The sequence below is a fragment of the Peromyscus maniculatus genome, chromosome 6 (assembly GCF_049852395.1).
Source record: "Peromyscus maniculatus bairdii isolate BWxNUB_F1_BW_parent chromosome 6, HU_Pman_BW_mat_3.1, whole genome shotgun sequence".
Taxonomy (NCBI): domain Eukaryota; kingdom Metazoa; phylum Chordata; class Mammalia; order Rodentia; family Cricetidae; genus Peromyscus; species Peromyscus maniculatus.
The window spans coordinates 137,454,240-137,471,405 of record NC_134857.1 but is presented as its reverse complement, the minus strand read 5'-3'; the positions used below and the strand labels follow the sequence as shown (position 1 = coordinate 137,471,405).

Sequence of the window (17,166 nt, the reverse complement as noted above, 5' to 3'; positions counted from 1 at the left end):
TGAGCTTCAACCTTTCATGTTTAGAGCCTGATTAGCATGAAGACTCACTTAGGAAGACTCTGGCCTCCCAGAGTAGGACATACAGATCCCTCAGGCATTGCTTCCATAAAAGATTGTTCCCTAGGTTTCTGGGGTCCTGGTCTGCTGCCCATTCAGACCCCACTGTCTCCTTCCTGAAATTTCACTGACTTGACAGTTTTCAACTCTATGTATTTCCTTTTGTTCAACAATACCAGTTTTAAGTGCCTTCCCCATTAAGTCTGAGAAGGAAGATGTTTAGACAGAAAGAGCCTGAGAAAGTGATACCTGTAAATTTATTTATAGAATGAAGCAGGTTCCTGACAACATTGGATTGTAATGTCAACATAATTCATGCACTGGGGATAAATATCATTCCCACAGGTATAATGTTTCCAGGGTTGACTCTCTTGGACTAGGCTCAGCTGAGAGAAGGAGGCTGGCAATGTTATTTCTACCCACAGTCTACAAATCTTGGGAGAATAATTTTGTTTTATTATTTTATTCATTTTTATGTGTTATTTTAAGATTTCAGTGCTGAAGATGCCACTTTTTAATAGGAAGAGAATGGATGTTTGTTCCCTTATAACTTGACAAAGTACAGGTAGTGGGTTAGCTGGTCTGAGCCTGTTTGGTATGTGGGAGGTGGGGGGACCTGTGAGCTGAGGGTGATGTGTTCTCAGTTTTAAAGAAATCATACTTAGCATAGAAAAAAAAGTCTACTATCTAGTATTGTGCAGTTTGCTAACTTTTGCCTTAAAACAACTGTTGTAGGGATGGGGACTTTGTTCAAGGATGACATTTTGCACAGCACATTCAAGGCTCTGGGTTAAATCCCCAGACCACCAAACAAATAATCAAAAGCCAACAATATAAAAATTTAACAATTTTCTGCACTATATGGGATCTCACATATATTTACTCAGTGAAACTTTATAAAAGCCAGTAAAATAATTAAAAGAGCCCCATTTTATGTATGAGAAAACCAGGATAGAAGGGGTTAAAATCATGGGTGTTCTGCCTGTCAGAGTCTAGGCACTGATTAGTCAGAAATTTGTTTGTTTTTAGTCAGTGCCACCTTGGACATTGATCTTCACAGTCAAACTAGATAATAGTAAAATATTGCTCATGTGTGATGTGAGCGACACATAGTCTTATAATCATGGGAAAGACACCATTACCACATACAAATGGGCAAAGTTATTCTGTGAGCACAGCAAGGTTATATGCTGGGTAAAGAACCCCCACTCTGTTTCCTCACTCCTAGAAAGTCATCTGACTAGGTGGTGGCTCTTTGAGCCACTGGCCTTTACTCTCCCCAAAGCTTCATATCTTATGGTCCTTTATGAGTCTTTGCTATAGAAATTCATGCCTGGATGCCCAACATTTGAAATGACTATAATTGAAACTGCCCATTCCCAGAGCTGTTGGAAGACTTGGGGGGATTCAAGGTCAACTGTAGATCTGTCTTTCTTTTGGCAAGTTAAGGACTCAGTTCAGTCTTAGGCATATTCCTGCTGTAGAACTATCTTTGTATATTGTAAATATGTATTACTCTCATTGGCTAATAAAAGGGCTGACTGGCCAGTAGCTGGATGGGTAGAGGTTAGGCAGGACTTGCAGACAAAAAGAGAGCCTGAAGAAGAAGAGGAAGAGGAGGAGGAGTAGGAGTAGGAGTAGGAGGAGGATGAGTTGTCGTCGTCTCAGGAATCATGAGGAGACATGGAGAGAAGCAAGATGAACGTACGCTGTTGAAAAAAGGTACCACCATGTGGCAGAGTGTAGATAAGAAACATGGGTTAATTTAAAATGTAAGAGCTAGTTAGTAACAAGCCTGAGCTATCAGCTAAGCATTTCTAAGTAATAATAAGTCTCTATGTGGTTATTTGGGAGCTAGCTGGCAGGACTGAGCTGATCAGTGGTCCAGATGGAAAAACTTTCCCTACATATTACTGGATAGCCAGAGGGCTGATCTTCTCTGATAGCATTTCTTCTCTTATTGTCTGTATTAGTTCCCTTCCTGTTGCTGTGATTGACAACACCCTGATAACAGCAACTTAAGGGAGAAAGGGTACATTTTGGATCATAGCTCCAGGGTAGAGTCCATCATGGCAGAGGAGTCCTGGATTAGGATCCCAAGGCAGCTGGTCACTTGGTACCTGATGTCATGGAGCAGGAGATGAAAGTGCTAAACTCCATTTCTCCATTCTCAGTTGTGGTCCCAGCCCATGGGATGGAGCTGCCCCCAGTTAGAATAGAGTCTTCCCTCCTCAGTTTATTAAATGTAGAAAACCCCTCATAAATGTGTTCAGAGGCGAATTTCTCAGTGATTCTAAAAGCAATCAAGTTGACAAGCTTAACCATCACATGATTGATCTCTGCCTGGCCATTCAGTAAGAAATTGAGGTTTCTCATACAGAGCTTGCACCCTGCTACCATCTTCTCTGATGTCCCCAGTATATTTCTTTGTGAGATTGATTGATTTACCTGCCTTTGGTTTTTAGTTTTGTAAAAGCCTTTATAAATTCACTTTTTCATAGAGTTATTTCAAGGGCACTTTGGAAAGAAAACAGAAATAAACACATGTATACTATTGTTAATCTCAAAGGTGAGAATAAGACCACTACTGCAATTTGGATCAAACTTGAAGCGAGCTTGATTTTTATTGAAGTGCACCCAAGGGCTGGCCAGCAATTGCCTTCTAAGTCAGGTTAAAGAGCACACCCCTGAATCCATTTCTTGGGCCTCTTTTAAGAAGTAAAATCATAAGTAGTTTACAGAAAAGAGACAATGGGGCAATAAAGAAATACAGAAAAAACAATCTAAAAAAAACAACCAAAAAACCTAAACCCATCATGTAGTCACCATGTGATTAGGGAGGGTTTAGGGAGGATCAGGGAGGGTAAGGGTATTCTCAAAAACAAACTAAGGTCATGGGTTGGGGAAGGTCAGGTTCCAGGAAACAGAGAGCAACTCAGCTCTTATAGCAAATAGAAACTTGTTTTTAACAATACAGCATAATGGCTCCTGCCTTCAAAAATGGAGTCAGGCAGGTTCCACACTATATCCAGCATTGGTGTTGCTAGAGTTTTCCTGCCTTGCCCACAGTCAGGACAAATCTTTGTCACCTGCCAGTCCCACAGCCACTCAGACCCAACCAAGTAAACACAGAAACTTATATTGCTTCCAAACTGTATGGCCATGGCAGGCTTCTTGCTAACTGTTCTTATAGCTTAAATTAATCCATTTCTATAAATCTATACCATGCCACATGGCTTGTGACTTACCGGCATCTTCACATGTGGCTTGTCATGGCAGCGGCTGGCAGTGACTCTTTCTGCCTTCCTGTTCTTTCTTTTCTCCTCTCTGTTAGTCCTACCTATACTTCCTGCCTAGCCACTGGCCAATCAGTGTTTTATTTATTGGCCAATCAGAGCAACACATTTGCCATACAGAACATCCCACAGCACATTGGTATATAGAACTCATTGAAATTTTTGTTGCCAGAAGATAGATATTGGATTATACCAGCAGGTTACTACCAGTCGTACTTTATTTTATTTCTTTTCTAACACTTCAGGAGATTTTCCATCATCTCCAAAATTATGAAAATTAGAGTATGCAAGAAAGGGGCCATATGTAAAGCAGAAAACTTTTGGGAAGATACTGTTAGAATTCTTAGCCACTTCTCCAGCCACATGACTGAGCATGTGCTGTCCAGTAGCCAGGTAAGATGCTTAGTCATCCTAGGGCCTTATGTCCTACATAATTCATGTGCTGTGTGATCATGTAATCTGCATGCAGCATGATCATGTGTGATCATGCACATATGTGGCATAGCTACATAAGCCTATATGTGCATGTGCAGGGGGGAACCTATAAAAGTGGGTTCCACCTATTCCATCTCTCTCTCCCTGCTGGGTCATTCCATAGACCTATGCACATCTTTTCTATTCCCTTCCCTTAATAAACTCTTATAGTGGTTTCATTTTTTTGTGACTTGTGGCTTCTCTCACATGATAAACAGCACCACTTAATAAATAACAGATACTTTATTTTTTTAATCAAAAATAGATAGAAGTCCATGCAGTGGAAAGGGGAGAAGAGGCATAAAGGGTATACCATGATGTCACCATCAGGCCAGTCTAGCATCTCCAGTGGCTAATTCCCTGGGGTTATAGGGACTTGTGGCTGAAGCTTGGCATCTTCAATCTCTACTCTAATGAGTTGAACAGCTCTTCATAGTTTTTTGTTTCATACCCATGAAGATTGCCCACTGGTAGCAGTCAGTAGGTGCTTGTGGATCTCTCAGAAAGGTTGGAGCCCTGAGATTTTGTTTCCTTTTTAACAGATCCAGCCAGAGGAAGTCTGTAGTGGGTAGCTGTTCCAGCTTTGACCTTGAAGCACTGCCCCTAGTCAGGCAGCAGGTAACTGCTACACCTATCTATGACCTGCTCCTGGGGCATGGCCTCTTTGGACCTTTAAGACCTGAAAGGTGTACATGCTTGCTCTCTTGACTACCTTGTGATCCTAGATGCTGGATCGCAGACCAAGTCAGAGTTCTCCAGAGAACTGCAATGGACTGCACCTCACCTCTCCTGGATCCTGTAACCAATCCCTTTGCTGGTTGTAAGTTTACCCAAAATAAACCTCTTTGACTATCAGATCAACTATGTGGAACTGCCTTGTTAATTGCCACTTTAGGAGTCTCCTTGTTTTCATGGCCCAGCGTGGGCTTTGTACTCACTAGAGAGCTAACGTAAGTATTACCGTAGATCAGTGGCTTAGCAGAAAACAAGTGGTCCACTTAGGAGGTGAACATTTAAAGAGTTTTACACATTTTTGAAGGCTTGGACAAGCTTAGGAGAAAAAGTTCACAGAAGATAGCAGCAGCAGGCTTTACTATTGAAGAGCTGAGGGGTCAAGGGAAGGGGGGTTCCTGGGAACCTCAGGAGGGAGTCAGGGATCACATGACAACAGCTAGTTTCAGTAATCTGCCCACACTTTCCCTAACCCTCTGAACTTCCTAAAGTCAATTCCTGCCAGGAATGTTTGTTTTAGGAAAGAAACATCACACAGCTTTAAACTCTCTCTCATAAGATTTGACCTAGAGAAGTCCTTCTTGTTGTTCAGTTTCCAACCCACTGAGGATGAAAGCCATTGTAAAATTAAATAAGAGAAGAAACAGGCACACGAACAAAGGCTTTGAGTGTTTTTCCAGTTTGCATGATTGGATTCATAGAGACAGAATCACTCTGAAAATATTACAAAACACACTCATGCAGCTTGTAAAGTCTGCTCTCGGGAACATTTGACAGATCATACAGCAGGGCCCAGCAGTGGCATTTAGACAGGAGACCATAGCAGGATAAAACAAAATCACCAAAGAGGGTCAGGAGCAGTGTCACCAAAGGCTGATGTTCACTTTCTTTATCAGTATTCTTAGAAACACAACAAATTCCTGGTTTGATATAAATACCACAGGTAAGTCCTTTTAAAGTCTACAGCAGTCACCTGTACAGCAAAGGCTCTGAGAAGTCTAGCGTTGAAGAATTTTTGTTTAAAACCAGCATTTCTCAAACTTAAGTAACTAATGCCTTTACTTATTTGTTTATTTTATGGAATTAAAACCCATTATGAGCTTTAAGAAATACCAGGATACACATACTCCTACATAAGGGAAACTAGGTGATTTCTCTTGGCAGTATTCCTAGTTTTATGCATCTATGAAATGTTCAGAATTAGATCTGTCATCAACGATCGCCTATTTTTTAAAAGCAAACTTGTTTAAACTGAATTTTCCATTTCTTATTCTACACTTTGTATGCTTGCTGTACTGGGGAGGAATTGAGTCAGATATTTGTCAATGCAGCAATTTTCTAATTCCTCATTATCGTTTCTTTGCATAGGAAACCTGTGATTTAAATGACAGCTTCAGATATATTAGAAAAGGCTTGTCTACTGGTGTGCTTCACATATGTGTCCAATTCTGAAAATTTATCTTTTCATAAATATCTTGGCAAAACAGAACTGTCAAAATAGCAGTGAAGGGTAACTCATTCTCATCCAGCTAGACATACACCAGCATGTGGCTTACCTGCACAGAGTAAAAGCTCTCAGGTTAGGTGGGAGCTCTCAAGTCAGATAGGAATGCTCAGGTCAGGTGGGAGCACTCAGGTCAGGGGGGAGCACTCAGGTCAGGTGGGAGCACTCAGGTCAGGTGGAAGTACTCAGGTCAGGTGGGAGCACTCAGGTCAGGTGGGAGCACTCAGGTCAGGTTGAAGCACTCAGGTCAGGTGGAAGCACTCAGGTCAGGTGGGAGCACTCAGGTCAGGTGGGAGCACTTGGGTCAGGTGGGAACACTCGGGTCAGGTAGGAGCACTCAGGTCAGGTGGGAGCACTCAGGTCAGGTGGGAGCACTTGGGTCAGGTGGGAACACTCAGGTCAGGTGGGAGCAGAGGATAAACCTTTGCAACCAAGTTCAGTCCGCTAATGCAGAGATGCAATCAGAGGATGTTTGCCTCTGATTCTGCCAGTTACATCTTAATATCCAACTCCTCTGGGAATAGTCTTGGTTTAAAACCTTCAACACATTTCATGTTAAGTCTCTTTTGGGCTGCTATAACTATTACTTCAGACTGAGTAATTTATGAGGATCATAAATTATTTTCTTACAGTTTTGGAATCTAGGTGTGGGCAGACTCTGTATATAGTAAGGATCTCACTCTGCTCACAGCTTGGCATGTGGAACACTGTACCCCTTGGGGGTTGTCACTGTTCCCCAACATAGCAGAAAGTAAAGAAAAGGAATACATTCTCAAAATTCTCCTCCCTTAAGACAGAGCGGGCATTAAAATGTTTTTAAATATATTTCCTCCCTCCAACCCATGTAATTCATCCTGCTCTCTCAAATTCATGGCCTCTGTTCTTTAATTGTTACACACACACAGACACACAGACACACAAAGACACACACAGACACACACACATACACACACACACACACACACACACACACACACACACACACACACACACACACACACACACTACCAAAGCATGTTTTAAAGTCAAGAAATTACCTGAAATAGGTGGAGGCTTTATATTCTGTTCACCTAGATTTCTCTTACCTACTCAATGCATTTATTCTGGTGGCTGAATTTCAACATGAATTGTAGAGGGATAGATGGCAAACCATGGCAGTCTCTTTTGCTGTCTCTATCCTAAACTAGAAATTCTATTAAGATTTTTTAAATTTTGATTTGTTGTAGCTTGAATCCAAAATGTTCTTTACAGGCTCATATTTCAAATTCTCAGTCCCTAGTAGGTAGTGCTATTTTGGGAGACTGTGGAACCTTTTGGATTCGGGGGTGTCTAACAGGAAGAAAATGGATCTCTAATCTGCTTTCCATTTTCTGTCCCCCATGACATGAAAAGCTTTTACTACATGGTCCCACTGCCATGAGCTCCACAGTGTCTCCCTGCCATGACAGACAGAGCTTTCTGAAACCAGGAGACAAAATGAATGGTTCCCCCTAAGCTTTCCATGTCAGGTGCTATGGTCACAGCAACACAAAAGAAACTGGCATCGTTTTCAAAAATATCACATTGAAATGTCAGTTTCCCCCTTGCTCAGAAAGGCCATCTTAGGGGCACTGCAGCCACTTTACTGACCCCTATTAAGCCGTGCTTTTAGTTTATTTAGGCACCTGTAAGTCTGCAGGAAGACCATGGAAAATGTGTTTATTTACTTTAGTATGTGACTTATAAGGACGTGTGAATCCTTAGACCAAAGGGGTGAAAGATTATATGGAAGTTATTATTGTGGGAGAATTGTGCACACTGCAACCCTGCTGTACCAATAAAGTCACTTTGAATCAAGGATGGAATCAGCGGTAGTCTGACCAGGATCAACTATAGAGTTGTTGGAAGACGGAGGAAGTCAAAGAGAGGGACAGGAAGAGAGAAGGGGCTGAGGGGAGATTTCCAGGGCTTTGGGATGGGAAAAACACGGAGAGTTGGCTTAAGGTCCTTATGATTCAGTTAAAAAATCAGAAGTATATGCTATTCTCATGGTATTATTAGGTTTTCCAGAACCTCTTAATATTGTCACTGTCTCTCAATATGCAAAAAGAGTTATTTTATATATTGAAACCATTGAACTTATTCCAGATTATTCACAATTAACTTTGCTATTTCAATTATAAAAATAATTAGAAATATAAACCATCCCTTATATGTAACACATATCAGATCCCTCCCATATGGTTCTACCAGGCCCTCTAGCACAAGGTAATAAGGAACTTGATCAGCTGTTGGTAGGAAATGTCCTAGAATATAACACGAATTGCTAAATGGTCTTTTTAATAAACAAAACCCAGAGCCAGATGTTGGGGTGAAAGCTGAGAGATCAGAGAAGCAGAACAAGCCAGCTACAAGTTCTTACCTCTAGGAAATCCTTAGTCTCCAGAGTGTGAATTCCTGTTTCCTCATGTCTTATGTACCTTTCTCTGCCCAGACATCACTTCCTGGGATTAAAGGCGTGTGTCCTTCCCAAGCAAAGACATGAGATCTCAAGTGCTGGGATTAAAGGTGTGTGCCACCACTGCTTGACCTCTACATCTAATTTAGTGGCTGGATTTATCCTTTGATCCCCAGATAAACTTTATTGGGGTATAAAATACATCACCACACTAGACTCCTCAAAATTTCATACCTCAAAATTTCATAAGAAACACCATGGTATAATGAAGGTTTGAAGAAAGATTTCTCCATCACTTGACAATAAGCCAAGAAAATTATAAGGAAACATCCTACTTATTCTTTGTATAACCAAACTCTACTACCTACAGGAAGTAGTCCAAAGGGTACTCAAAGAAATAAAATTAGACAAATGGATGTGTTCCATTTTGCATAGTTTGGAAAATTAAAGTATGTGCACCATACTATAGATACTTATTTAGGATTTCAATTGACAACTGCTTTGAATTCTGAAAATGCTGATTCTGTAATTTCACATTTATTAGAAGTTATGGCCATAATGGGGATAACTGTACAAATTAATATTGACAATGCTCAAGCATATGTCTCTAGAATGAAACACTTTTTTTCATATTACAATATAAAACATATTTTATATATATATATATATATATATATATATATATATATATATATATATATATATGTGTGTGTGTGTGTGTGTATATATATATCACACAATCCTACAGGACATATCGTTATAGAAAGATATAATCTCTCTTAAAAAGAAATGCTTAATAAACATAAAGGGGTAATAAAGACCCCTAGAGATAGATTATACAATGTCTTATTAACTTTAAATTTTTAAATGCTAGTGAGAAAGGAACAACAACTGTGGAGAGATATTAGATAGTGGGAAAAACTGTTGAATTAAATCAGCCTGTGTACTTCAAAGATGTGTTGACTGCAGCCAGAAGTTTTTCTCTGATCCTGCCAGGCCCCTGCAGTCCCATGGTCTGCTTATAAAATAATCACTCAGAAGCTTATATTAACTATAACTGCTTGGCCATTAGCTCAGACTTATTATTGACTAGCTCTTAAACTTAAACTCAGCCCAACTGTTAATATGTAGCCACATGTTCCATGGCTTCACCTGTGTGCCATTATATGCTGCTCCCTAGATGGTGGGCTGGTGTCTCCTGACTCTGTCCTTCCTCTTCCCAGAATTCTCCTAGTTGCTCACCCCACCTAAACTTCCTGCATGGCTACTGGCCAATCAGCATTTTATTAAATCAATTTACAAGAGCATTATCTCACAGCATTTCCCCTTTTCTGTCTAATCAAAAAGGAAAGTTTTAACTCTAACATAGTAAAATTACATATAATTGAACAGTTATTAAGCAAGAATTACAGTTACAATATTTGTATTTTGTAAAATTAAAGAAAATATTCTACGTATCCTATATTTGTGAGTCTAAGGTTTCATATCTAATTCATCTTTTATCATAACCAAAGAAAATTATAACTATCTAGTCTTCAACTACATCAAAGACCTCAGAAGGATAATTACCTAAGTAAACAGGAAGTTATTGTAAGCACCTTTCAAAAATCTAGAAAGACAGAGACAGCTGGATACCTGGACAGTCATCCAAAGTTCTTCTTCAACATTGGGGCATCTGTCTTCAGCCTATAGGTATAGAGTCTCTCAGTCGCTTCTCACTGTGTCCTGTAGAATGTCTGGCAGTCTTCTCTGTGAAGCAGGAACCTGAAGGAACATCTTGCTTTGTAAAGTTAAGTGGTCACTTTTCTATGGGTCCTGCATGTCCAGTCAATATAACACTTTTTCAAGCAGTCCAGGCAAGAACAGTTTTTGGCCCAAATGCCCAAATGGCTATTTTTGCCAAGAAGAAAATATACTCCATATGGAGTGTCTTTGGTGCTCATCATCTTCCTTGAAGTAATTGGTGCTACCAGGAGCAGACATCTCTCATTGTCCAGAAAGTCTAAGTTTTTAAAACATTTTAAGTGCCATATTCTGTTGGTCTTTGAAGTTTGGGTTTGAAGATTACCTACCTAATTGAATTATATCTATGTATACCTAGAAAACTTAACATGACTATAAGTTTGACTATCATAGAAGACTAATTGTTAATCTGTATTTCTTAATTATCCATTACAATTTCAAATGAGCTGCACAAACATCTTAAACACGAGTAGAAATATACATACAGTGTAACAAAATTAACTTTAAATTTATAATAAACTAAAATCTATAGCAATGTAAAACATTTTAAACAAGTTGCTCTTTAAAAGTAGATTCAATAATCTACCCTTTCATCCTATCATATCTATATTCTATCCACCTTTTTTCTTTAGAAAGAAATTTCCTATGACTAATAACCATTTGTAACCAACAACCTAAACAAAGACAAATATCTATAATCCATTTTTTGGGGGAATGTGGGTATAATTTTCTAGGCTACTTCCTGCTGATAAAGTGTGCTGTATTCTAATGGGGATCCTGAGAAAATTCGAGATAATGGTCCAGTCCTGGGAATACCAGCTATAACCATTGTTGATAGGTACCATCTGTTAAGGTTCAGGAGGTCTGGCTTGATCAAATCTGATCCATCTTAACCAGGAACAAATCCATAGCTTCTTGCTTCCTGTGGAAACAAAACAGAGCCTCCTTTCCAAAGCAACATATCCTTAGATCCAAATTTTGAAGTCAAGATATCTTTAAAATATACATGTTGGTTTAACTGAGCAGCCTTTACAATGAAATCTCTCTCTCTGTAGTTAAAAATCCCAAAAACAATATAATCCAGAGTTTCTGTGTGATTTCCATCTTTAAATGGCTTATTTTTTATATTTACTTTTACTTTCTCTTTAAAGACTTTATTTTTTTTAATTTTCTATTTCTTTATTTAACTGTCTATATTCCTTTTCCTCTCTCTTCCAAGCCTACATACATTTTTATAATATTGTAAACCATTTAGCAGTTTATTTCATCTGAACCTATTTTATTGTGAATCTATTGCTTTAAACTGCAGTATTACTAGGATTGAATTGGCAGCGTTGGCCCATCTCAGCTTTCCAACATGGCAGAACTACATGCTCATTGCTGACTCTGTGAAGCAGTGGGTCTATGCTTCCATCCAGTAGTGTATAGCCCAAAACCCTTTTCTTTCTTCCTTTTTTTTTGTCTGTACTAGCAAAGGCTAAATTCACCACGCACTACGCTGTACAACTTGGAGACACCTCTGTGTACTGTGGCAGAATCTGCAGCCATGTGACTTAGCTCATGGCGGCTGGCAGCCAGCTCCATCTCACATGCTGCTGTCAGGAGACGAGTCTGCACTGCTGCTGGCATGAGACTGTGAGACTAGGAAGCCCAGTGTGGCTCCATTTCTGTGCATTCAGAATCTTTAAACTTTCTTAGGTCTATATGGCTCAGTGCCTGATTGTGAGCACCAAATGTGGCCAGAAGTTTTTCTCTGGCCCCTGCAGTCCCATGGCCTGCTTATAAAATAATCACTCAGAAGCTTATATTAATTATAACTACTTGGCCACTAGCTCAGACTTATATTGACTAGCTCTTAAACTTCCCCAGCCCATCTGTTAATATGTAGCCATGTGTTCCATGCCTTTACCTCTGTGCCATTATGTGCTGCTCCCTGGACAGCAGGCTGGTGTCTCCTGACTCTGTCCTTCCTCTTCCCAGAATTCTCTAGTTGCTCACCCCACCCATACTTCCTGCCTGGCTACTAGCCAACCAGCATTTTATTAAATCAAATTACAAGAGCATTATCCCACAGTAGTTGACCTCAGAATGGACACCAGGATATGCATTATGTTGGAGAAGAGGTTTTGCTTTTGTTTCCATAGGAGAAGAAAAACTATGGATACAATCAAGATTGATAAAGTTTAGATTTGAACAAAAGACACCACTTGATTAGAAAAAGTGATAGTTCCATGGGCCATGGCATAGGATAGCAGACAGCAATTAATATTCAAGGTGTCCAGAAGATTAATTCTCTGATGGGAAACCTCATTAGGCATGGCGACAGGGCCACAGCCTCCAGAATTTCATTTGCTTCTGTCTTTAATATTCACGTGTGCTATTGCAATTTTTCCCTAAATGGCTATGAGAATTCCCCCATAGCCTGTACCATAGTGTGTTTCTCTCATGAATGCAGCCCAATCTATTGGGATCCTTATCTGTGAAAATTACTCCTCCTTAACTGTATTGTCCATTTGATAGCAATAATGTTAGCTTACACAGAGTTTTGATGAACAATTGAATACAAAGTAATGCTATACAAGTCAGGAATTGTAAGTCCCTGAAAGCTGTTTTATATCATAGCTCAGGTTGACATAGGAAAATAGTTGTATTTCCCCAGCTACCAAGACAGCTGTATACTACTGGCTGATTTAAAGCTTCAAAGTAGCTTTAGATTAGACCAGGTACCTTGCTAGTGGTTCCTAAGATGAAAATTTCCCAGGAAAAGCAGTTCATTTCACAAGGACAGAATATCCAGCTGTCTGATTTGTTGAATCAAAGTTATAGTTGCAAAGCAGCCTAATTACTGTGCCAGCTTCTCTAAGTCTTGCTGACATCTAGGACAGTAATTAACTCTACACAAATCCTAACCTATGTTTTATGATACAGGCATGCAATCTAAAGACTCAAAGTTCAGGCAAATAACTGTTTTTATTCTTTATGTTGGATCCTGAAACTGTGAATGACAGGGAATGATTTATAGAGGTCTGGGGACAAACAGTTTTCATTCAGAGACGTCTTGGAAATTTTTTTCTAACTGGCCTATACTACAGAGTATAATCTGGTTTTTTAGCCCTGAGTAAGAGTTGCAAGTTTCCTTTTTTATGGTCTAAAGTTACATGCAGGACAGAAAAATACATTTTAAGATTTAAGGACTTTTAGTGTCACTGTGCCTTTCGAGTGAGCTTAGCTGTGATCATGTCCCCCCACCCCCAACACCTTACAGCTTGTACACTGGGGGCCTCACAGCCGTGCTGTGGCTGCAGTCTCCCTCTCTCACTGTAAACACTTCTAATTTGAGTAGTGCAAGAAAGCCTGGCATTTTTACAATTGTTAATCACAAAATGTTAATTTAAAATGTTACTATACTTAGGAAAATGGAATATAATGCATGATTTCTTTATTTTTCTTAGACTCCTCAATAGTTGAGCTTTATAACTCTTATAACCCTTTATAAGATTATCTCTTTAGTTAGATAACATAATGACTTGTTTTTACTTTGCAGCTACAGCTGCACTTTACAGCCCCATCAGTTAAGAAGTTCAGATTTTCTCATTCATTTTTATGTCTTAATAATATTCTATTGTATGAATATGCCACATTTTATTTCTCTCCAGTATTTGATAGCTATTTGAGTTGTTTTAACTTTTTTACTATTAGCAACACACTGCTGTAAACCTTCATGTACATGTTTCATAGGTGCACATTTTCAGTAGTTTGAGGATATATTCCTAAGGGTGGAATTGTCGAGTAACAGTAACAATGTTTTGCATTTTGACCAACCACCAAACTGTTTTGCCAAAGTGGCACACCATTTTACAATCTCACCAAATCCTTGTTTTTAAGGCTCTGATTTTTGTACAAAAGCATTCAATCATTCTGTCAGACCAAACCAGGAAAAGTAAGCTATAGTTCAGAGCTGTTCTATTCCATTTACTATGCAAAGCCATTCTTGGCGTTTGCAACTCTCAGCCCTTTTGAGTATTCTTGCAGTGTTCACCTTTTCCTCCACCACTTTTTTTTTCTTCTTTTTTTTCTGGTTTATTTCTATCTATTACAAATGTTTAAAAAATCCTCCATCAACGCTGCTGATAGAAGCATTAACTGACAGATTAAATGACTTTGGTGAACCTTCATAATTTCATTTGTAGATCTTTCCATTTCTAATTTATAAATACATTTGGGGTTATAAATTATAAATGTACTGTCTCCTGTCAACATTGTATACTTCTATTTGATGATTTCTGTGTCAAACATTATATGGAAATATTTCCAAGTATTTTCTGTATTAACTGTGAATGAATAGAACAAAATAAATTGCCTGTGATGGAAAAAAAAATAAATAAAAATAAAAAAAAAAAAAAAAAAAAAAGAAGTTCAGATTTATTGCAAGTGTGTTGTGGTGATATATTGTGCAACCCAATAAAACTTATCTGGGGATCAGAGGACAGAGCCAGCCACTAGATTAGACATAGAGACCAGACTGTGATGGCACACACCTTTAATCCTATCACTCTGGAGACAGAGATCTGTCTGGATCTCTGTGAGTTCAAGGCCACACTGGAAACAGAGCCAGGCATGGTGACACACACCTTTAATCCCAGTACTGGGAAGCACACATGCCTTTAATCCCAGGAAGTAATACGACAGGACACAGAAAGGTATATAAGGTGCAAGGAAACAGGAACTTGCTCTTTTTAGACTGAAGATTTCCTGGCAGTGGCATTTCAACTGAGACTCTCAGGGGTGAGGACTCAGAGGCTTTCAGTCTGAGGATTTGTGGAAACAGGATCAGCTGAGGAGTTGGTGAGGTGAGGTTGGCTGGCTTGTTCTCCTTATCTGATCTTTCAGCTTTCACCCCAATACCTGGCTCCAGGTTGTTTCTTCTTCTTCTTCTTCTTCTTCTTCTTCTTCTTCTTCTTCTTCTTCTTCTTCTTCTTCTTCTTCTTCTTCTTCTTCTTCTTCTTCTTTTTCTTTTATTAATAAAACCGTATAGCAATTCGTGTTATAGTGGGGATGATTCTGTTTCTTATTAAATGAAATGTGACCTGTAAATGGAACACCTGTATTTAACATGAAAGTTTCTGTTGGGTATATATAGCTGTGTAGAACAAAGAAAGAATATATTCAAAATGAGAGAATAAAGAAAGTAAACACCAGAATACATGTGAATTCATTCAGTCGCGCCCCCCCCCCCAAATCCCTCAGATACAAGTCCTAAATTTAGATACACTGTGGCTTTTTCTTTGAGCCCTTCTGCAGTCTGGAGCTGGTCTCCACGGGCTGCAATACAATAGTTTGTAACACAATTTGCTAAATGGTCTTATTAATTAAAAAACCCAGAGCCAGATATTGGAGTGAAAACTGAGAGATTAGAGAAGCAGAAAGAAGCCAGCCACATTCTTATCTCTAGGAAATCCTCAGCCAAGGAGAGAGCTACTTCCTGTACACTCACACCTATATACCTTTCTGTGCCCTGCCATCTTACTTCCTCTCTCTGCCCAGCTACATCACTTCCTGTCTGTCTGTACAGACCTCCAGACCTCTATGGTTAACTAGCACTGGGATTAAAGGTATGTGCCACTACGCCTGGTTCTGTTCCCAGTGTGGACTTGATCTCACAGAGATTTGAATGAATCTCTGCCTCCTGAATGCTAGAATTAAAGGGGTGTGTTACCACTGCCTGGCCTCTATGTTTAATATAGTGGCTGGATTTTTCCTCTGACCTCCATGCAAGCTTTATTTCTTAGAACACAAATAAAATATCACCACAGTAGTTCATCAATCACATGGCCATTCCATCTAAATTAACTTAAAAGGCTGACAGATGTCTTCCATTTGATCAGACATATCCTCCCACAAAAGGGAAACTTCCCAAAGTTAGGGTTGGGGCAGGGTTTTGTTTTTGTCTCTCCAGGAGAATAATAGCATCTAATTAAAGAATCTGAAGACCACTGCACAAATAAGGCATCTGAAGAAGGACAAATCATCCAGAGGAAATGTCCCAAGAAAAAGGGTAAATTGGCTTACTGTTATAACACCTTCCCAATAGGAAAAAATATCATAAGTCTTCCCAAATATTTGTTTCTACTGTTTTCTACAGACATTTATGGCAAATGATCTTTTTGTAGTCCCAAACTTAATTAAAATTTAAAGCTGACTTTGGAGCTCAAGCATGGCTCTTCTAAACCCAAGTGTGTTTGTTAGAAGAAAATCCAAGGTCTCTGTCTCATGTCAGAAGAGCCACCTGGTATGGGATAGAAGAAAACCAAAATTAAGGGACTATTCTATTGCCACTAATCTCATAATCCTTTGGTTTTATTTTGACTCTTTGAAACTTTTTGTAAGGTAATCTACAATTTTGTAAGGTAATATCTCAAAATTTGTAACACACATATGTATAAACCTTCTGTCATAATATTAATGGTCATATAGAGTACTAATTCTATAAATAGGCTTCATCTAGCTTCCTGTACATGATTTCAAGCTTGAGTCTGAAGCAGGTAACTAGGAACTAAGTTTTTGTACCCCAGATATATTTAATAGAGTGTGGGCCTTTAACCTCTCTGAGGTCTGCTGCCTATGGCATTTAAAATGTCTACATTTTCAACAGTGAACTGTGACCACTCTTAACAGTGACCTTTCAAGTCTTCAAAAGGATAATGGGGCCCCACAATGATGATTCCACCTGGATTGTGGTAATGCTACTAAGCTGACAATCAATACCCAAAGATCAGCTTTGGACTACAAACTGCTGAGAACAACTTCAAGGCAGTTAGCTCAGTTAGTCTATCATCATAGACTACTCCAGCCAGATTTTAAGATAAACCTTGTACTTTCCCATCACATCAAGACTGGAAAACAGCCAGCTCTCACAGGACTTA

At 39.2% G+C, this 17,166-nt stretch overlaps 1 long non-coding RNA gene across 1 annotated transcript in view; it reads left to right on the top strand.

Annotated features, from left to right (window-relative positions):
• The window catches only part of LOC121830381 (uncharacterized), a 140,578-nt gene extending 134,276 nt beyond the window's left edge, over window positions 1-6,302 (top strand). The window contains exons 14-15 of the long non-coding RNA XR_013052453.1: window positions 4,370-4,445; window positions 4,553-6,302. This is a non-coding gene — a long non-coding RNA (uncharacterized LOC121830381). The remainder of the gene's footprint in view (window positions 1-4,369; window positions 4,446-4,552) is intronic.
• The last annotated feature ends 10,864 nt before the right edge of the window (window positions 6,303-17,166 follow it).